Source organism: Myotis yumanensis, unplaced genomic scaffold (assembly GCF_028538775.1).
Source record: "Myotis yumanensis isolate MYYU_CA2020_CCGP unplaced genomic scaffold, mMyoYum1.0.hap1 SCAF_2, whole genome shotgun sequence".
Taxonomy (NCBI): domain Eukaryota; kingdom Metazoa; phylum Chordata; class Mammalia; order Chiroptera; family Vespertilionidae; genus Myotis; species Myotis yumanensis.
Window position 1 is genome coordinate 82290441 of NW_027223753.1, and position 22179 is coordinate 82312619.

The window sequence follows — 22179 nt, forward strand, 5'->3', positions numbered from 1 at the left end:
ATCCGCTTGAGTTAAAACCTGTGGAAACAACCTCGTTATTCTCTAGTCATCAGTAGTGGATGAGTTCAGAGAGCAGTTCCTGGTGGCTAAGAGGCGGATCTTTCTTTCTGAAGTGGCTGTAGGCTGGTGGTTCGGTCAGGAGCTATCGCACCTGTGTACACGAGGTGGCACACCTTTTTATATAGGCGATGACTGTTTTCAGCCTTCACTCAGGTGGAAAGCGAGGGCTGCATGAGGACTGGCCAACCTTCAGAGGAAGAGAAGTATCAGTTGCTGGAGAGGAGGTGCTCTTTCCTGGGGAGGCTCCGGGCTCCACCCAAGCAGATGTGCTGGCTGCAGGCTGGCGCCCCTCACATGCACTGGCCACTCCCACAGGACAGGTAGCAATGGATCAAGAGAATAAGAATTGATGAGTCCTCACCTTTGGTTATTCCTTGTCTGACCTCCCTGCCATTGGTTCTGTCACTGAGTGGGGAGGAGGTGGGATTTTCTGGAATATTTTTTTTCAAATCCTGATCCCCAAAACTCAGAGTCTGAGACCAGAAATGTGTGTGTGCATTGGCCTTCTTCTTCAAAGGAAGCCTGGCCCTTGAAGGCTGTGTCTCGAAGACTGAACCGAAACCAAACTGAAAAGAGAATTTGTGTATCTGTTTGTGGTTGAGAAGGTCAGAGACTCCGTTTCCTTCCTCTGGCGCTTGAAAAGGGCTTCCTGCTCCTCTCTCAAGGAGCGTTTCATTTGTGGGCCAGACGCAGTTGTTTGTTTTAAGGGCAGCCTATAAAACTGAGTGGCTGCTTATTTCGTTTCCAGCACATCGAAGTTCTTCTTCTACAGTGCAGTTATTCACAACGTTAATTTTGTTATTTGTTTTCTTTTTAATCTCAAGGGGGTTTTAACGAGGTTAGCTCTCAGTTATTCAGGTTATTGAGTTTGTTTGCTGGCAGCCGAGTTGGGCCTGGAGTAGAGAGTAGCTGGAGGCAGGGGATAAGGAAGGTGCTGGGACAGAGAGAAGGGCTTGTCTGGACCAGCGACTCAGGAAAAGAAGAGGAAAGATAAAGAGCCATGGACCAGGTGCCAGGGCTGCTGGACAGATTTGGTATAAAATTCCAAGAGCAAGAAAATAAAGGACCACTCCGTGGCTGCAGTCTAGAGGAGCCTTCGTACAACTGAGATGTAAGGCGATCTGCATAGGTCATTAGAAATTTCCTGGTAGCCATATTTTAAAAAGTAAAAAAAAAAAAAAAGATGAATAATATTACTATTTTAATATTTTTATGTAACCCAATATGTCCAAAATATCATCCTTTAAAGTTAATATTTTACTTACTTTGTTTTTATACTAAATCTCCCTAATCCAGGACAGACTAACCACACTGGGAGTGTTTAGGAGTCACACATGGCTGGTGGCTACCGTGATGGTCAGCAAAAGTAGAGAGGATTAGAAGGATGTAATGACAGATAAATGGAAAAGAATCCTTTGTTCAGAGAATTTGATAAACTCTTGTTGCGTTTTAGATCATTGTGGGATGCCCAAGAGATGGCCAGTAGAAAATTAAAGATGATTGTCATGGGGGTGGATAAGATTGACTGGCCAGGTAGGTTTGAGGTAATAAAAATGATGTTACTATTTTCTGAAATAATTGTGTGAATGCCCATAGATTGCTTTTATTATGATTCAGCCCATTGCTGGATGGTCCCACAAGAATAAAGGCTAAGCCTGTGGTGATCAAGCTTCCCTTCCCCTGAAGCTTTTGAATCTCAAAGTATTTGGAGAAATCACTGCCTATCTGGCAACCTCCAAGTCATTCCCCAGCGCACATCAGCGATCAGGTACTAGTGCTTTGTGCATAAGTCATCTGACACTCCAGCTGTGGTTCCTGACCTCCTCGTTGCCAATGATTGTCACCATTTCCAAGTCTTCTGGAAGGAATCTCCATTGTGTTACTTTTCTGTCTCACAAACACTATTTTAATTTCTAAATGATATGCCCACACATACATACATGCATACATGCAAGAAATCCATAACAGTTCCCTAATACTATTTTCAAAATAGGTATATTTTTCTATTATAAAATATATGTTAAGATATACCTGTTAAAATATCAAAAAGTGCGGATGTGTAAAACCAGAGAATAAATATATTCTCAACTACTCTCAGCTATTTTCTATGTTTTTTTGTAAAATAAGCATACATCATACCATATCATATTCTATAATCTGCTTTTTTTCTTAAGTGCCTATTGTGGACACATACCTCCACCTCATTATTTTTTGTGGCTGCATAGTACTTTGTTTTATGGGTATTCCATTATTTATTTAACTAATATCTCATCGATGGAGATCTATGTAGGTCCTGGTTTCTTTTTTGCTATTATAAACAATACTACACTGGCTGTCCTGTGTACATCTTTGTACAGTTTTCAGTTTTATTCCTTAGGAATGCATTTTTAAAGTTAATTGTATCGTTATTAGTATCAACATTTTAAAAGTCCCCAATTAACATTGCTGAATTGCTCCATGAGGCTAATACTTATTTATAATCCTTACAACTGCTTCTGGCGAGTTCCATTTCCAAAACCACACTAATACTGGTTCCTGTTATTTTCATTCTTCTCAACCTTGTCAATCTGGTAGGAAAAGAATATCTCATTACATTTTACACTTTCACCTTTTTGATTGCTAGTGAAGGGGAGCAGCTTTTAAACATCGGTAGAACACTTTCTTGTATTCTGTGAATTACCTGCTCCTATTATTTTTCCCATTTCTATATTTGGGTTTTTGTCTTTGTCTTAATAACTCACTGACACTAACATTTTGTCATCAATATACCCTGTAGATATCCTCCCAATTGATTACTTTTGACTTTGTTTGTGATAACTTTGCTTATTATTTCCATTGCAGGAAAAAAACAAGTTAAAGTACTTATATGGAGAAGTTGGAGTTGGGAATTGGAGGAAGGTGTGACAATGAAAAGAAATAATTCGGTGCTTTTCCTTAGTGTTAAAACTGGCCTATGGGCAATATATAGGAGCAACAGAAATCTCTTAATTACCTGTACACTTGTGTTATCTCATTTTGTTAAAAACAAAGTATGAGTTTGTACAATATTTTATTTTAGTAAACAAACTGAATATCTAAACTCTAATAAGATAGAAAAATAAACAAACTATTTTATAGAATTAACTAGAAGCCTGGTGCATGAATTTGTGCATGGGTGGGGTCCCATGAGGTAGCCTGTGGGGATCGGGCCCCAGCTCACACCCTCAGGCTCATAGCCTTACAGCCCCGCCTGGCACCCTACCATAGCCTGGCACTGCCCCCTCACCTGCTCCAACATCCCACCTGCAGGGCAATTGTTCAGGGCCAGGCCCCCCCACCCAGCTCCCTCAGCACCCCGTCCCCTGCCACCCTAGTCTGTCTGTGGGGCGATCAGTGGGGCAATCGGGCCCCTGCTCACACCCACCTTGGCCTGGTGCCATCTGCTCACCTGCTCCACCATCCCGCCACGGTCCCATGGCAGTCAGCGCACATCATAGTGAGCGGTCAAACTTCCAGTCTAACTCCCAGTAGAACTCCCAGTTGAACAATTTGCATATTAAGCTTTTATTATATAGGATTCTAATTTTTCTTCAGAGAAGTGCCATTTTGGATACAGAAAAGGAAGCAATCATGGATTTTGCTAACTTCAGAAATAACAAAAATAGTCATTTGGAAATACTTTTTAGTTTCAATAAGTTTATCCAACATCAGTATTTTTTTTTCTTTCTGTCACAGATGCTGATACTAGACAGGTTAAGCATAGCATTTATTCAAAAAATATTTTCAAGCACCCACTCTGTGCTAAGTGCTTCTGAGAAAGAAATACTTTTTGCCAGTGGCAGTGAACAAGAGCAAGAAGAAATGAGAGCTACTCTAAATGTTCCTGGGCTCCAAAAATATAGGAAAACAGATGAGTACATCCCTGTGCCAGGGCCATGGAGACTCGTGGGGAGTGAGGACATTGACGCCCAGGCAGTGAGGTGCTCTGATGTGGAGCAGGTGCTACAGTGTGGTGATGGATTCTACCTGGGAGGATCCTGGCCATTTCTGATGAGGCAATTCTCACCTCAAGTCTGGAGAGAAAGTATGTAGTTAAACTATTCAGAACCTAAGAAAGCAGATTTCAAGTAGCACAGAGGAAAGATAGATGTGATTCTATCTTTCAGATCAGAAATTCTAAAAGTACCTACCATATTCAAGATGCTCTGCTAGGGGGTAGTTTGAGATACAAAAATATAAATAAGGAGAACTCTCTGTGCACAAACCATCTGATGAGGAGGAGTGTGGGAGCTGGCATGCTGGTGTCCATAGCTCCAATATGGGCCAACCTTTGATGTGACTCCCTTTAAAATTAAGATGCACTTTTAAGCTATAAGAATAGCCCTCACTTATATGGCCCTTTTAACTTTCCAAACTCTGTTCCAAGCACCTTATAAGAACTCCCTTTTGCAGATAAGGAAACTGAGGCAGAGAGAGTTTAAGCCACTTACCCAAGGCCTTTCAGAGCAAAAATTTGAACCTGAGCTGGGATGTGAACCCAGCCATTTATGTCTCATCATCTGTGTTCATGATCACTGTTATCCAAGCAAACACATTTATTGAGCATTTACTATGTTGTCAGTCTGTGCTAAGTACCTATATGTACCATCTCAATTGCTGTAGCCTGTGAGCCTATGAGGTTGATAATATAATTAGCTCCCTTTAATAGATGAGGAAACTTAGCATGAAAGAGTTTAGTTGCTTGCATGGGGTCACAAAATAGAAAGTACAGAGCCAGGATTTGAACCCAGGGAGAATGACCCTGGAGAGAGCCAGCACTCACAGGCACTCCTGCAGAAGGAAGGAGGCGACGGTCCCATGGCGTTTGGAGCTGGGTTACCAGGTCTGCTCTCATTGTTCTCTTTGGAGAGATGGTCTGCAAACATTTGAGGAAATGCTCAGGAGCTAGAGATGACAGGCTTTGCTAAAAGGAAACTGGGGTGGGGACGGGGCTATGTAAATGTCTTCATTATCCAGGGAACTGGGAAGCAGAGAGATGGACTTTATTCTCTATGGCTTCAGAGGTGAAAATTATAAAGGAATTTTCCAATAGTTCACTCATAAATGGAATGGACTTGTGAGCTCCTGCTACCAGATAATTTTGAGAAAAGGCAGGAAAACTTGTCAGGAAGTTTATAGAGGGGAATTCTGTGTCCGATGCAGAGTCTGAGTTGCTACTAAGGTCACTTTCTTGTATTAGCTTTTTATTGAATCTTAATCGTCCTCAAACATACTCAGTGTCTTTTGAGAAAATTAATACATGACCGAATCAAGATGGGAAATTCATTAAGAAGCTGCTTATCCAGCATTCTATTAACTAACATTTGCATGTTTTACTAATTCTTTGGAGCATGGGTTCATAATAATGTTCCTAAGGAAATAAACGTGCCTTTAGAATTTTAAGAGACACATTGGATTGTGTTCCTTGTAATTTACTGTTCAGAGCATTTTGTAGCATTCTAACTCATTTCAAAAGTTGTGCTCCAAGAATGATAGCTACTATCTGATTATGCAGGATAACCCACCCCCTCACCGTGACGAACAGCAAGCCTTCTGGAACAGTCTCCCAATGAGAACACTGAGCTGGGCAGTGCACAGAGCAGCTTCCCAGTGGGAATCCAGGCACAGCGATCCCTGTGCATTCCCGCACTGGCCGAGCCCTGGCCCCAGAGATCATTACTGACATGCTGGCCATTTGGTTTATTCGGCTATTTCAGGAATAGGAGCTTTGCTGCTTGGAAGTCGGACTGCCTGCAACACCCAAAAACACCTAGTGCTTGCAAGGAGTACATTCTCCAAAGCAAAAAGCAGATTCTTACTCAGGACTGTCTGGGGGCCTGGACATGAATGCCAAGAGAGGTGATTACAGCCTCAAAGGTAATCCCCACCAACCCCAGCCAGATACCCCAAATGGAGTCCTTCCATGGTAGCTCACTCCGCTCATTTAGGGAGCTGCTAACACCGCTGGCAGCATGTGAGGCAGCGTGCCCACAGCCAGCACTACATATTTCAAATCCCTATTCATTACCAGTCTCTCTTGTCTGGTTGATCTAATCACTGACTATTAACTTTGAGGATTCACCTTGTTAGGCCTGGCTGCTCCTACAGCTCTCTGTGTCACCCAGCTCCTGGCATTGGCCTGGCAAAATCCCTGTGTCCCAGAGGGAAAGTGAGCTGTCCTGGTAAGAGGAGCCCTACTGCCTGGACGGGGCCTGGAGTGAGCTTGTTGCCAGGTCCTCTGGCACCCCTGGCCTTTCCTCCACTTCTGTCCTGTCACTGACGTGTTGCTGGCCCTGTTCTCTCTCAGAGGTCTCCTGCCCTTCGCCTATGTGGGCAGCAGCTGCGTGGATGAGGAATGTGGAACGCACAATTGTGCAAGTGGTCTGCACATATAGCCGTGCGCCAGGGAGCGTGCGGTGGACCAGACACCAGGAACCTAGATTCTGGTCCCAGGCCTGGCTTTCTGAGTGGTCCCGAGACTGCAAGGCTTGCATCCTCAGCTGCAACCTGGAAGTAACAGCCACTCCCTGGCTGCAATATGGAGAAAGTGAGGGTGAAAGGGAATAATGGGTATGAGAGGGCTTCGGAACTGAGAAACATGCTACAATGTAAAATGGGAGATGTGCAGCCTTAAAAGGAAGGGAATTCTGACATATGCTACAACACGAATGAACCGTGACATTATGCTAATGAAATAAGACAGTCACAAAAGTAATAGTTCCCTATGGCTACCAGTTCAGGTGATGAATAAGAAAATAAATGCCTTGATGAGTAGAAAAGTATTCCAGAGGAATATTTCAGTTTTTCAGAACTCTCTCACAAAAGCTTCCTGTAGGTTTCAGAGGTCCCAGGTAATACAATATGGAAAAGAAGTAATGCATGCCCTAAGCTAAAAATATAATTTAAAAACCTTGCAGTCGGAGGGTGGCAGACTGGCTGACTGCCCAGGGTTTGCTCAGGAGATGAGCACCAGGCATGGCAGGTGTGGGGCTGCAGGCAACACTGGGCACTGGCCGCTGTGTCCAGGCCACTGTGGCCAGCGAGCCACCTGGTCCTCACCCTCCTGCTCTGGCTGTGGATCTTGGATCCTGGTGCCTACTGATCTGACAGGTGGGCGGTGAGCTCAGTTTTCACCTGTGCACTCTTTACCAGGGTCTTTAGTGACTGGTGCATGCCCTCATGTCCCCGGAGGTCTGCAGTCTCCTGGTCCCAGGGCCACCTACACCAACAGCATGATCAGCCTACACGATGCTGAGGTCTCACTGCAACTGAGAGCTTCAACGCCACCATGTGTGGCATCCTGATTGAGCATCAACAGTTCCCAAAGGAAATTCAGAAGTATGAACACAGCCTCAGCTTTGACATCCATGGCTTCCACGGGACATTCAGAAAGAACCTCTGATGAAGATTGGCACCTTCCACCTGGTGCAGCTGGGGATGGCCCGCAGGGGCCACCAGCCCACGCCAGAGGAGGAGGCGCTCTACCTATATGGGACATCTAGCCCATCCCACTGTATCAGATAAGACGCTTCTGGCAAGAGTCCCTCCAACAAGCAGGTCATGGGCATTCTGCTCCCGGAGGTGGCCCTGCTGTCCTGTGTGGTGGACCACTTACTGGGTGTCTATAAGGTTGTGACAGGCGCCATTCCAGACATGCATGTGAAGGGCCTCCTGTGCCAATGGATGGAGCAGGCCACGGAGAAGTACATCCTGAGACAGAGCGAGACATTCGCTTCCTGAGCCACCTGGTGGTCCGTGGGAAACAGCTCCTCATCACTAACGTCCTTTTAGCTCCATGGACAAGGGGATTCGCACATGGTGGGTCACGACTGGCGCCAGCTCTTTGCAGTAGTCATCGTCCAGGAACACAAGCCCAGCTTTTTCACTGACCCAGCAAGCCTTTCAGAAAACTCCATGAAGGGCTTGGGTCAGTGAGACCACATCACCACCTGGTAAGGCAAGATCTACTGACAGGGAAACCTGCTTCCTTCCCACACCTGACAGAATGGCTCGGCCCAGCGTGCTCTACTTCGGGGACACCTCTCAGGGACCTGGAGGGTCTCAGGCTTTGGAAGGGCTGTCACATGGTACCTCCTGTCATGGATGCCTGGAGCTGAAGGGAGCAGTTACTATATAGCATAGAGAGGGAACCAGGGCTGGGAGACAGGTCACTGGGCAGGAGCTGCGGCTGTGGCAGGGAACACAGCCACTGGATACCTGGAGCTGGCACTCACGTTCTCAACATGTACTCAGTGATGCAGTAGCAGGTGTTCCCAGGGCTGTTGGGGTGAGTGCAGATCTGCAGGTGCAGGATGCAGATCTGCAGGTGCTGGCTGCTTGGGAGAAAAAGCAGGGGCTGATGGGGGTGTATTACCAAGACCCTATTCAAAGCTCAATTTGAGAGCATCTTCCACACCTTCCACAGCCCGCCTACTTCTCAGGGTGCCTCATGCACTTCTCAGATCTCTATATGGCTTCTCTCTCAGAAGACCTCAGCTCTCATTTCACAGAGAACCACAAACCACAGCACACCAGACCCCCTCTTCTCCCTTCAGTTACCAGTTCACCTGCACATGGACCTTTCCTTGGGTCTCCAGGGACTCTGTTGAAATGGCTTTTTCCAAGGTCCACCAGGTCAGCCACGGCTTTGCTCTTGAACCCAATGGCACTTCTCTGCATTCATGTCTGCAGTCACAGCTTGTACTTTCCTACTTCCTCAGCCTCTCTTCCCTCAGTTCCTAAAGCATCACAGCCTCCTGGTTTTCCTCCTCATTCTCAGACAGTAGATTCTCAGACTCCAGGCCATGAGCCCAGCCCTTTGAGTAAGTCTTCCTCAGGGTGGCTGCCTCACCTTCCTTCTCTTCTCGCTTTCCTCTCTGCCTATTGTTTTTATGCCCTAGGTATCTTTGGAATCCATTGACTGGCCCCTGGGTGGCTCCCACTGCTCCAGCCACAGTCCTCTGAGTCAGGGCTGTGGGTACTTGAAGAGTCCTTGCTTACAAAGATCCTTGGCAGGGTTAAGGTAAACCAACAAGGGATGGAGAAGCACCCTGAGACTAGCAACAGTGGGGAGCCTTGGATGCCTGGAGCTGAAGGGAGCAGTTACTATATAGCATAGAGAGGGAACCAGGGCTGGGAGACAGGTCACTGGGCAGGAGCTGCGGCTGTGGCAGGGAACACAGCCACTGGCAGTCTGAGGCCATGGCAGGGAGGCAGCTGGGGAGCAGATACCCTGATTTCTTTCTTCTCTGGCCTTCCATCTCCCACTCCTGTCTACTATGGGCTAAACCCACCCAGAAACCAGAAAACAGAGCAGCCTGTTGATACAGTCCTGGGCATGGAAGGGCAGCAAGTGGGTGTGGAGGGGCAAATGGGAAATAGCCAGCATATACTTTCTCATTAAATTTACTCCTGCAGCTTAAGTGACTTTTCTGCAGCACGAATCTGAGTTTGATCCCTTCACTTAAAAGTATTCCAAGTCTCCACATTGTCCCAGGATGATGTTTGCATCTCTTGCCACCATCCAGACAAGCCACGACTGCCTAAATCCCCAGGCATGCACCCACCACCCTACCCCTTACCCTCACTACTCTTCCTCTCTCCCTTCATTCCAGCCATTCTGCATCAATGGGCAATGCCCTCTCCCATCTGTGCACCCGTTTCCCTGCCAACTTCTTTCACAGGTCAGTTCTTACTTCAGTTGTGGCCTCCTCCGGCAGCCTTCTCTAACCAGCCTGGATGGGACTCCTGTAACTCATTTCTCTCCCCCCTCCCTCTCCTCAGTCTTATTGTAGCATACTGTACTCATACATCAAACACTATTGTTTTTGCCTATTTCCTCTCCATTTCTCCTCCAAACTGGAACCATATTGAAAGCAAAGACTGATGACCCCACCACCTAGCACAGTGCTTGACATGCAGACACTTGATACGTATTTGCTGGGTCAATAAATGAATTCTCACAAAAATCCTGTGACATTGATATTCTTCCTCATTTTCTTTTTTTTTTATTATTAAATCTTTATTGTTTAGATTATTACATTTGTTCCTCTTTTTTCCCCCCATAACTCCCCGCCTTCCAGCTCCCACCCCACCCTCCGCCCTCACTCCCCACCCACTGTCTTCATCCATAGGTGCACGATTTTTGTCCAGTCTCTTCCCACATCTCCCACACCCCTTTCCCCCCCAAAAATAGTCAGTTCACTCCCTTTCTATGTCCCTGATTCTATTATAATCACCAGTTCATTCTGTTCATCAGATTATTCACTTGATTTTCAGATTCACTTGTTGATAGATGCATATTTGTTGTTCATAATTTGTATCTTTACCTTTTTCTTCTTCTTCCTCTTCTTAAAGGATACCTTTCAGCATTTCATATAATACTGGTTTGGTGGTGATGAACTCCTTTAGCTTTTCCTTATCTGTGAAGCTCTTTATCTGACCTTCAATTCTGAATGATAGCTTTGCTAGATAAAGTAGTCTTGGTTGTAGGTTCTTGGTATTCATCACTTTGAATATTTCTTGCCACTCCCTTCTGGCCTGCAAAGTTTCTGTTGAGAAATCAGCTGAGAGTCGTATGGGTATTCCCTTGTAGGTAACTGAGTTTCTTTCTCTTGCTGCTTTTAAGATTCTCTCTTTGTCTTTTGCTCTTGGCATTTTAATTATGATGTGTCTTGGTGTGGTCCTCTTTGGATTCCTTTTGTTTGGGGTTCTCTGTGCTTCCTGGACCTGTAAGTCTATTTCTTTCACCAGGTGGGGGAAGTTTTCTGTCATTATTTCTTCAAATAGGTTTTCAATATCTTGCTCTCTCTCATCTTCTGGTACCCCTATAATTCTGATGTTGGTACGTTTGAAGCTGTCCCAGAGGCTCCTTACACTATCTTCACACTTTCGGATTCTTTTTTCATTTTGCTTTTCCGGTTGGGTGTTTTTTGCTTCTTCGCATTTCAAATCTTTGACTTGATTCTTGCGCTCCTCTGGTCTGCTGTTGGGAGTCTGTATAATATTCTTTATTTCAGTCAGTGTATGCTTACTTTCTAGATGGTCCTTTATCACACCATCGAGTGTCTCATTAGATTTCCTGTACATCTCATCAAGTTTATCGACAGCCTCTAGAAGCCTCTTGAGAGACCTCAAAAGTGGTTTTGAATTCTATATCCAGTAGCCTGCTTTCCTCCAGTTCTGTCCTTTGTGGCCTGTTTCTTTGTCTTGGCATTTTTTTATGCTTCGCTGTGTCGATAGAGTGGCTTTCCGAGTTAAGTGTCCCAATTACCTGAGGTAGACACTCTTGGTGCACCCACTTGTGGTCTCTGTGAGCAGTCTTGTAGTCAAGCCTTGATTGTTGTAGGTAATTACTACTTGACCTCCAGGCCAACTGGCTGTGAGAATCAGCTGTGTTTGCAGTGGGAGAACTTCTGTCCTCTAGGGAGGTGCTAATCTAGCCTTTGCCTGAGGCTATCCGGCAGATGGCTCTGTGCAGGGCTTGGGCGGGGCGGGTCCCACAGGATCAACAGGGTGGAGGAGGGAGCAGTTATGGCTGCTCTCAGTCGGTCCCCAGGGGCTCTGCCTCTCTGTCCCAGCTACCGCTGCAAACCTCGGAGGGACTGAAGCCAGACAGTCCCGCTTCTCCCGTTTGAGTCTGGGTCCCTAGAGACTTGCCCGGATCTGGAGCTCAGAGTCTGAGGCTCCCTCCGGATTGAAACAGACAACCGCGCCCTCAGCCACCAGCCCGCGCCACGCGCACTCCGCACCTTAGTATTTTACTCCAGCACTGCACCTCCTCTGATTCTCGGTTCCTCCTAGTTGTAGAACTTCCACTCAGCCAGCCTTCCTGTGGTTCTGGATGATGTCTGTTTCGTCTTTTAGTTGTATTTTTGAAGTGGTTGTTCGAGGCAGCAAACTCCCGCGTTAACCTATGCCGCCATCCTCATTTTCTTTAAGCATAAGTTTTTATTAAAAACTAGAGGCCTGGTGCACAAAATTCATGCATGGGGCGGGGGGGGGGGGGGTGCGGGGAGGCCAGAAATCCCCTTCACCCAGCCTGCTCACTCTCCAATCCTGGACTCCTCGGATGTCTGACCTAAACCAGCAGTCGGACATCCCTCTCACAGTCCAGACCGCTGGCTCCTAACTGCTCACCTGCCTGCCTGCCTGATTGCCCCTAACTGACCCCCTGCCAGCTGATCACTCCTAACAGCCTCTGCCTGCTGGCCTGATTGCCCCTAACTGCCCCTCTTGTTGGCCTGGCCACGCCTAGCTGCCCTCCCCCGTCGGCCTGGTCACACCTAACTGCCCCCCCCCCCACTGGCCTGGTCGCCCCCAACTGCCCCCCTCTGCCAGCCTGGTCGCCCCTAACTGCCGCCCCCATGCTGGCCAGGTCGCCCTACGCAGCCTGCTGTTTGGTTGTCCATCCGGTTGTTTCAGTTGTGACGGCCCCTGGCTTTGTATATATTAGGATTGTTTTAGAATGAGAGGAAAGGAAAGAGAGATAGAAACATCAATGAGAGATAAACATCAACAGACTAGCTCCTGCACACCCTCTACTGGGGATCAAACCCACAACCCAGGCATGCGCCCTGACCAGGAATTGAACCAGTGACTTCTTGGTTCATGGGTCAACACTCAACCACAGAGCCACATGGGCCAGGCTTATCTCATTTTTTTTTATAACTGAGAACACTGGGGTCTGAAGATATTTGATGACAAGTCACAAAGTTGGCTCAAGATGAAGCCCATATTAAAAAACCTGTGTTTTTTGATTATGGGTACCCGTTCTACCTCCCTGGGTTATCTGCCAAGGATACCCCCATGCTACCAGAAAAGGGTGTTGCATTTCCACGCTGGACAGTGAGCTAGCCCAGCAAGCTTGGCCAGCCCTGCAGTGCTTCTCAGATCACCCTACCTGCGCAAAACTCCAACTCCCCTTGCAGCTGACGCCCATGCTCCTGATTTATTTTCTCAAAGCATCTGAGGCTGAAGTTCCCGATGGTAAGACAGGAGTGGGAACACTGAGAAGCAAGAGACTACCGCCTGTTTTTTGTGAGGAGTTATTGGATTCCTGCTCTTCCCTGTTTTCCTCCTTCTTCCCATTGAATAGAGAGTGTTTAATAGAGCATTGGCAGGCTTTCATCTGCAGGAACAAACAGCTAGCAAGGCTGGCTCTCAAAACACTGGTAGGATGTCAACATGGGAACCTCAGAGAAATTCTTCCTGAAGAGCACTTAAGTCAATAATACTAGGGAGAATGCCGAGGGTGCAGAGCGAGCAGAAGTGCATGTGCCTTTCTGAGAATAATGAGAGCCACGGCGTGCCCTGCACTTTCTGTGCGCCAAATCGGGGCCTCCAAGTATTACAGAAATGCACAAAAGCCTCCTGCACTCCCATTACAAGGAAAAGGGTCATTACATCCATTTTGTAAATGGGGTGCAGAGAGGCAGAAGTGCTGTGCCCCAGATCGTAGCACAAGGAGACAGCAAAGGGAGGCAGAGTCCTGCCTCCCATGCTCTCCTACCTGGTAGGGTCTTCCTAGCCCACACGGGGGCGGGGGGGGGGGGGGTGGCGCGGAGAGGGGGCACCTGGTTATAGGACTTGGCTCCAAGCACCCCACTTTCCCAAGAAAACTCACAGATGTAAGAGCCTCCAAAAAGGGGCAGCAGAAAGATACCTAGGGCATAAAAACAATAGGCAGAGAGGAAAGCGAGAAGAGAAGGAAGGTGAGGCAGCCACCCTGAGGAAGAGTTACTCAAAGGGCTGGGCTCATGGCCTGGAGTCTGAGGATCCACTGTCTGAGAATGAGGAGGAAAACCAGGAGGCTGCGATGCTTTAGGAACTGAGGGAAGAGAGGCTGAGGAAGTAGGAAAGTACAAGCTGTGACTGCAGACATGAATGCAGAGAAGTGCCATTGGGTTCAAGAGCAAAGCCATGGCTGACCTGGTGCACCCTGGAAAAAGCCATTTCAATATATGGAAAAGCCATTTCAATGTAGGGGAAGTAGAAAATAGATCACAAAAGATATCAATGAACACAGCAGCCAAAGCCTGGGGCTCGGTCAGCTGAGTAGCGACTTCTTTGGCTTGAATCTTGCTTCGGGAATTTGCAAGGACTTTACTTTTTAAAAATGAAATTCTAAAGTAATTTATGCTTAGGGCTTTAAAAAAAAAAGTGCCTCTGATGGGACAAGTTCCATAATAACCTGATGCTGCTGTAAGTCCCTCAGGGAGGGAGTCGGGGCTTCTGTATTCGTGCCCGCATGCCCAATGGGTTTGAGGTAGAGTAAGTGTGGGAGGGAGGGTGGGGAAGACTGACTGATAGGGACCATTAGTTAATATCTCTGAATGAGGATGATCATGTTTACTGGGCAAGGTTGTTTCAAGGCTGAGATGGCATGTATTAGGCACCCAGTAAGAGCCCGACAATAGAATATGCATTTTACGGGCATGAACTTCCTTTCTCTTCCTTGAAGACAAACACCCAGCCCTCGCCTTTCTGAAGGAGATGAAGGCCACGATGAACTTCCAGCCCATCACCAGGGTCCAGCCTCCCGAGCCACCTGACCTGGCAGCGTGGGTAGGCTTTGAAGAAGATGCTTTATCAGCCCAGAGCTGGACGAGAAGCACATGCCTCCGGGTGTGATGCAGCCTTGGCTAACCACTGCCAGGCCTGCCCGCCGAGGGCTGCAGACGCCCTCTGGCCCTGTGCTCTCTGCCTCCAGGCAGCGGTATGAGAATCCACTCATCCTGCTGGGCGAGGCCTCCCTTTGCAGATGGGACTTTACTAATCACAGTCAACCACCTCCACTCTCAGTCATTAGAGCATCTGAACCACTGGTTATCATTGGAAAGGGCTCATCAAATCTCCAAAGAAAATCCAGCTCATTCTCTCCGTCATGCCGTTCTCTCCATGAGTATGTGTGAGGATGCGGCACGTGGCAGCTGGAGGCCGAGGTGGACAGGAAGCACATCACAGTAAGACCCGTCTCCTGCAGGTGCTGGGAGTGAGAGCAGGAAGCTGGGCCTCCTGCTGTCACGCGCCAGCTCTCTGTGTGGACGAAAGCTGCCGAGGGAACAAATCACGTGTGCGGTGGCCGTGTTCCAGAGAATGACAGCCACGTGGAGAAAGTGGTTGCAGTTGTCTTCGTGGAAACAGAAGAGTAGGGGACACGGGCATGATTTTTCAAGGTTTCAGCAAATCTGTCCCGATCAGGGACTTCCTGGTTTGGGCCACATTAGAGTGTGAACTGGGTCATACCCAGGCTGCTCTTAGCCTGATGTTTGTTTATTACTGTCATATGGCTGTCCCAGTGGTTGTCTTATCAACCTGTTCAGGTCCTGTGTTTGCCTTTGAGCAGCTCGTTGTTTTCCCATCACCCCTGTATTTGCTATTCTTTTTACTCTCCTAATCGTTGTTATAACAATAACTATCATGTTCAACTTACAAAGGACAGTTAATCGTTCATGGGTAAATGTACCCGACCACCCTTTCATGTTTCATCCGGCCCATTAATTCAGGGTCCTGCGATCTCCTGTCATGCTTCCAGGTGCTGTAACAAATTAACAAGAAACAGGGGAAATTATAGGGTGGCTTGTTCTGTTCTGTTTTAAAACATGTAATGTGTAGGGTTTTTTTAAACATAGTTTTATGTAGTGAATCTTCTAGGCAGGGAAATACATTTTTATTGGTGTCTCTGCCATTCACACATTAAATATTTACACGGATATGATGAAATTAGGACTACAGCAAGAGTTCCTTCGAGTCATCCAACAAATTTTATTTTGCACCTACTATGTGTCAGTTGCTGTTCTTCGCGCCAGGGATAAAACAGTGAATGAAATGATGTACCTGCTCTTTTGGCAATGACTATCTAGTGAAAGGAATAGAGAATGAGCAGGTATATGATGTCAGGTGGTGAAATATGCTAAGGAAAATATAATAAAACAGGGTAAAGGGATCAGAGACAGCGTAGGTGCTGTTTTAAATAAGGAGGTCAGGGAAGGCCTCTTTGATAAAGCAAAATAATTAGCAATGTAGATTTCCAGAATCAGAGTGCTCCAAGAAGAGGGAACAGCCAGTAAAGGCCCTGAGTCAGTAGAGGCGTGGTTAGAGGAAGAGGCAGGAGGCCAGGGTGGCTGCAGTGGGATTAGGGAGGAGGTGAGTAGTGGGAGAGGAGGGCAGAAAGGTGGTTGGAGGTCACCACAGAAAGAACTTTGGGTCTCCTTGGTGGGCTCTGTGCAGATTCTCAGCAGGATATGATATACTCCTGGCCCACTCTGGCCACTGTGGAGAATAGACTTGGGGAGGGAGGGGCCCACTGCAAGAACTCCTGACTCTCAGCGAGGCAAGAACTCATGAATCCTTAACTATGTAACCTATAGTTGATGTTTGGCATAGATTTTCCTTGACTCGCAGAAGCTATTTTTTTCCCTCCTGGGTGAAAATAAAGTTTCATATTCCATAGCTAACCACATAATCCAGACTTTCTTAAGTGGGACATAATGTTAACTGAACTTATGTTGTCAATGTAGTCTTTCCATCCCATTCACCCTAACTTAAAGAAATAAATGCAAGAGTCTTTCTTTTTCTGCATAAAAGTCCTCCTAACAGTCAATCTCGAATTTCTGAGAGATTGGCATAAAACTAGCCTAGGAATGGAGAACTACGCTTTATTAATGTTCTTTTCTTTTCATAAAATTGGGCTTAATCATTTTTAAACTGTTCATATCAGACTTTCAGACGTTATGCTTGAAAAGGAACGTTTGTGATGATATGTTCAGGGATTGAATCGGACTCAGAATTACAGTATCTGAAAGTTTTCAACTTGATTAAAGTAAGGTTGTTACTGAATTTCCACTTTAAAGTTGGCAAAAACTAAAGAAAACCAAAATGGCATTGTTTTACTTGTTTATAATACTCAGTGCCCCTCCCTACAGACCAGTTCCTGGGAAACAATTACACTTCCCTTTCTGCTCACATGGGGCTTGAGCATTTGACTTGCTTTGGTCAATGAAATGAGAATGCAAGTGGCAGTGTCACTCCTGCCAGAAGCCTTGAACGCTAGAGCAGGTCTTGCCCTTGCTCTTCCCCTCTGCCATGAGGCTGGCCTGCAACCTGTGGCTTGAGGGAGAAAAAGACCTTGTTTTTTTAAAGATTGGGAGTTGATAAAGGTATATATCTCTATTTTATGCTTTTTAAAAGATTATATATATATATATACATATATATATGTATATATATATATATATGTGTGTGTGTGTGTATAATTGATATCAGAGAAGAAGGCAGAGGGAGAGAAAGATAGAACATCAATGATGAGAGAAAATCATTGATTGGCTTCCTCCTGCACACCCCACACTGGGGATCAAGCCTGCAACCCCGACCCTGAATGGAACGGTGACCGCCTGTTTCATAGGTCGACAATCAACCACTGAGCCATGCCTGCCAGACTACACTTTTTTTTTTTTTTTTTTGAGTAGGGTCTGCTGCTTTCTTACAGATAAGGGTAGCCAGACCTGACCAGCAGAAAGAGACCTGGAGAGCACTTTAGTGGCATTTTGAAGACTTCTTGGTCTCAAGTGGTCTCTATGTTCTCTTCAGCTTAGTTACATTTTGGGGATTTTCTAAACCAGAAAATCTCCAGGGTGAAATTTCATTTGTGACCTTCCCCTTCAATAGCTCAACCTGGAGCTAGGGACACAGAGTATGCCCCTGTCTCCTGAAAACAGTAAGCTCAGATTTGAATAAAGACCTGCTGGCTCAAGAAGGTGGTGAAGAGAGACTTCTGAAAGGCTGTGCCCTCCAGCAGCCTGGGTGATGCTGCGGGTGGGCGGGTCCCTATTATCTCGCTGCCTCCCAGATCCTGGGTTGAATACTGATGGGGACTATTGATAGCTTCTCATTTCAGGGAGTGTCCTGAAGTTACTTAGAGCTCTCCCTAAATGTGAGTATATATCAGATCATTTCTAATTCCCCAGCTTAAAGGTCTTCCGTGGCTCACCAAGGCGCTTATAGTAACAGTCTGAGTTGATTGGCAGGAACCAGCCCTGCCTGGCTCTCTTACCCACTGCCTGCCTCTCTCCCCCTCCCTTTGCTCTGCCTTCTCAACATTCATACTGCTCTCCATTCAGTTTCCAAAACACAATAAAATATTTCTGATGTTAGAGACTGCAATTGCTATGTCTTACTCCTAGAATGTTCCTGATTCTTTACCTATTATTTTCCAAAGCATAACACCCTTTCTGAATAGTTGGGGCTCCTGAGAAAGTGCTCTGAACACTGTGCTCTCAGCAGTCCACGTGCTGTGCTTACCAGCTCTCAGGGGGACGGCAAAGCAGAGAGTCAGGCCATTCCTCCCCACCAGGCCTGCAGGTTACCGCCATGCTCACGCCTTGTAGCGGCGGCCTGAGCAATGCCACTGAAAAGCACCTCCCGAACCAGAGGTGCTAACTCCAGGCAACATTAATAACACACCTCTTTGTTTTCCAATGTCTCTGTCCCTTCCACTTCAGTTTCCTGTGCAGCGCTAAGTGCTGTCTATTTAGCCAAAGTGAGAGGTCTGCAATCAGAAGGCCAGCCTCTTTATGACGCTGGGTGGATACAGTGGCTTCCTTCAAGTGGCTGGAACGGCCACCAGTGTAATTTCTTTTCCCTCACATGTAGCTATTTTAGGCCACACATATGATTGCTGTCACTGTTCCCTAAGACCTACCCAGATCTTACTGGACGGATCTTGGTTTCCTTTATTTCTGCAGGCCCTCACTCCCAAGGGGGAAAAAGGATAAGTTATTTTATTTCTCATTTACTTTTCCAGATTCCTGGGCACCATATTGAGAGCAAGCCAAAAAGAAGAAGAAAAGAGTGTTGTTGAAGGGCTGTCAGCCCCAATGCCTTTACTTGGCTTTAAAGTGAAGAAAAAGGGCCTTCTGGAGGGCTGGAGTCCATTGCAAAGGACTAAAGAGAAATCTTTTTTCCCGTGACATTCACATTCCACAGCCCATAATGCTTCTCTCTACATTTTGCAATAGTGTACTAGATGGAGCAATATTCATATGTACACACACATACCTGCATATGTGCCAACCAAAGGTGGAAGGGCTCCTCCAGTGAGCTGGCAATATATCTTATTAGAGCTAAATACTGGGATAATGCCTAAAGGATTAAGCAAATACTTCATTCCTAATTATTATCCAGAACTTGGGGATGTTTCATACTTTTCAAAACTTTTGCAGTCATCAGCATTTTCTTTATTTTATGTACTATGAATCTTCCAAACTATACAAAAATATTAGTATTCCTATTACTAATAACAAAATATAGCATTTTGACTGCTTATTTAGTGCCAGATACTAAACAATTTACACGAGTTATGTGCTTTAATTTTTAAAATAACCCTATGAGATAGATGTGATCGCTGTTGTTGTTATTGTTATTATTAGAGATGTTATTATTATTAGGAATGTAAATAACTTCTGCCGGTGTCTCACAGCTAGGAAGGAGTGGAGCTGGGTTCAAATCCCAGTCACCTGACCCCAGGACCCCAAGCTCTTAAATAGAAATTAGGTTGCCTTGCTATGGAAGCCATGTGGAAGAGCAGAAAGCAGGAGAGCCGAAAGGTCACCATGTAAGCAGGGCTAAAAGTAGTAACCATTTTGCCTAATAAACCCAATTCTCTCTAGCAGCCTCTCCCTCTCATGGCAATGTAGACTGGGACAATTTCCCAAAATTATTTCCTCATTTCTTGGCTACACCGTAACCACATTACGTCACTTGAGCCCCGACCCACAGACACAATCTATAAGTGGCTCAGTCTTCTAATGAAATTTTTTGGGTAATCCCCTAAAACTCACTGGCTGGAGTCCCAGAAGGAAACTTCTTATACTAAATTCCACTCTAAATTAAATAATATTTTAGTAGGGAACCAGTTTACTTATAGTGTGTGTACATGTCCCCCTCCCCACTTACAAAGTGATGGGAATTCTGGATGAGCCATTGCCACCAGGACAGACCACCTTCTCCACAGCAGCACCGAGGAACCCAAGAAATGTCACGACCTGTTGCGGAGGAACAAAATGCAAACCAGCGCCTCGGAAAACACCTCGTGAATACTCACTCAGAAAAACGCACTGGCGGCTTAGTCTCTAAACCCGCAAAGACCAGGGTGGAAATGATTTATATTTGATACCCACATAACAGGGATCAGAGAATTCAGCCGTAAATATTAGAAAAGCAGACAAGTGTTTTTCATGGGACTGCAAGATGACAGCCGGGCACGAAATCAACCCTAACGTGGTCAGACACCTGTGCGATCAGCTGCAGAAATCCCCGCAGGCCCGGGGCTCCAGGCAGCCTCCTGGAAAATGTGACAAATCGTCCAGCGGCCCGCCCTGAGACATACCTGTGTGCACCGGGATGCAGTTCTGCCCGGTGAGTATATTAATAATTTCCAAGGCCTGGCAATAACTCTTAGGATTTCTGGAACACAATATCCAGGGCAGCACTGGGAACTCTGTAGGAAGAGGCACGGGGGCTGTGGGGACTGGAAATTCCCCACATGTGGCCCTAGGGGCACCTCCACCTTCCATTTCTTTAGCCACCCTTAAATAATGTCTAAGACTGGGCTGAAAGGGGGAAATAAAATAATTCAGTCACTTCCTTGAATGGGTCCCCAAACATGTACTCGTCACTGCAGTATTCCCAGCACCAGAACTCCATCACGCTCTCCTCATGCCGTCTCTTCCCTCTTCCCTCGGGGAAGCCTCTATCCCAGGTAAGTCAACCTCTCCTCCGCTCTTCCTCTGTACCACATGTCCGTTCCCACCTCTGGGCTCTGGGGATGTTTTCTCTCTGCCTGAGAGGCGCTGTACTCCTAGCCCCCCAGCTCACAGCTGGCCCTTCATTAGCTTCCATTAGACCCTGAGGTCGGCTGAGTACAGATGAGAGGTCAGTTGTCTGTCCTCTTTATCCTACTCAACCCTTTCACCTGGTGAGTCAACGTCAGGCTGTGGGAGGGGCCTGTCATTAGAAAGAGACAGCTTCCTTGTCTTGTGGATGCTCATCTCTGAAGACTGGTGAACAAAGGTGAATGCAGGGAGGTGTGTGAGGGACTAGGAAGGGTGTGAATCTCCAGGAAGAGCCTAGGACGTGGGTCTCCACCGCTGGACCATTCTGGGTGCTGGCACAAAAGGTGGGCAAATGGGGAACGTGGGACTCACCCGAGGCTGCTCTAGATCGACGAAAGGCGGCCAGTGGGAAAGGAGAGGACTGTTTCACACCTGGAATGTTGTGCGTCTAGGGGCTGCCTGCAGCACGGGGATTGTCTCACTTCCTCTGCAGCCTTTTAGACACGGTAGGTCCATACACAGCGTTCAGAAGAAGCTCAGCGGCTCCAGCCCTTCTTGATCTGACCTGGTTCATGCCTTCCCGGTGCTTGTCATCGGTGCTCCACAAATTTGCCCTTAAATAGACATTTTTCTCTTGCTTGCCTCACAGGTGTGCACCTTTTCTTCCCAGTGAGTTTCTTAGTTTCTTGAAAGGAGGGCTGTACCCCTGGGCTTGTGTGCCTGAGACTTTAGCATGTGCTAAATTTATATAATGTTCTCTAATAAGATTTAGCTTCTTCATTTGTTATTGTATCAGATAAAAACAGCAGGGTAGATTTTCATTATCATTGCAGATTTTTTTTCCTTAAAACAACACTGATTTTATTATCTGACCATTCTGGAGGCCACAGGTACAAAATGGTTCTTACTGGGCTAAAATCAAGGTGTCAGCAGGGCTTCCCTCCTGGAGCCTCTCAGGGGGGGATTGGTTTCCTTGTCTCTTCCAGCTGCTAGAGGCTGCCCACTTTCCTTAGCTCAAGGCCCCTTCCTCCTTCTTCAAAGCCAGCAACATAGCACCCTATCCAACTATGACTCTCCCTCATCAGGGCACATCTGAGTAATCCAGGATAATCTATTCTTCTCAAGACCTTTAACTTAGTCACATCTACGAAGTGCTTTCCGCCATAATCACAGGTTCCGGGGACTAGGATGAGCGTCTAAGGGGGCCATTATTCCGCCTGTCACACAGCGGGAGCTGTTACTATCCCCAGGTCTGAAGAGGCCTGAAAGA

At 46.6% G+C, this 22179-nt stretch overlaps 1 pseudogene; it reads left to right on the forward strand.

The window, feature by feature from the left end:
• Positions 1 to 7053: 7053 nt before the first annotated feature.
• LOC139002470 (5'-nucleotidase domain-containing protein 2 pseudogene) lies at positions 7054 to 8195 on the forward strand (annotated as a pseudogene).
• Positions 8196 to 22179: the final 13984 nt, after the last annotated feature.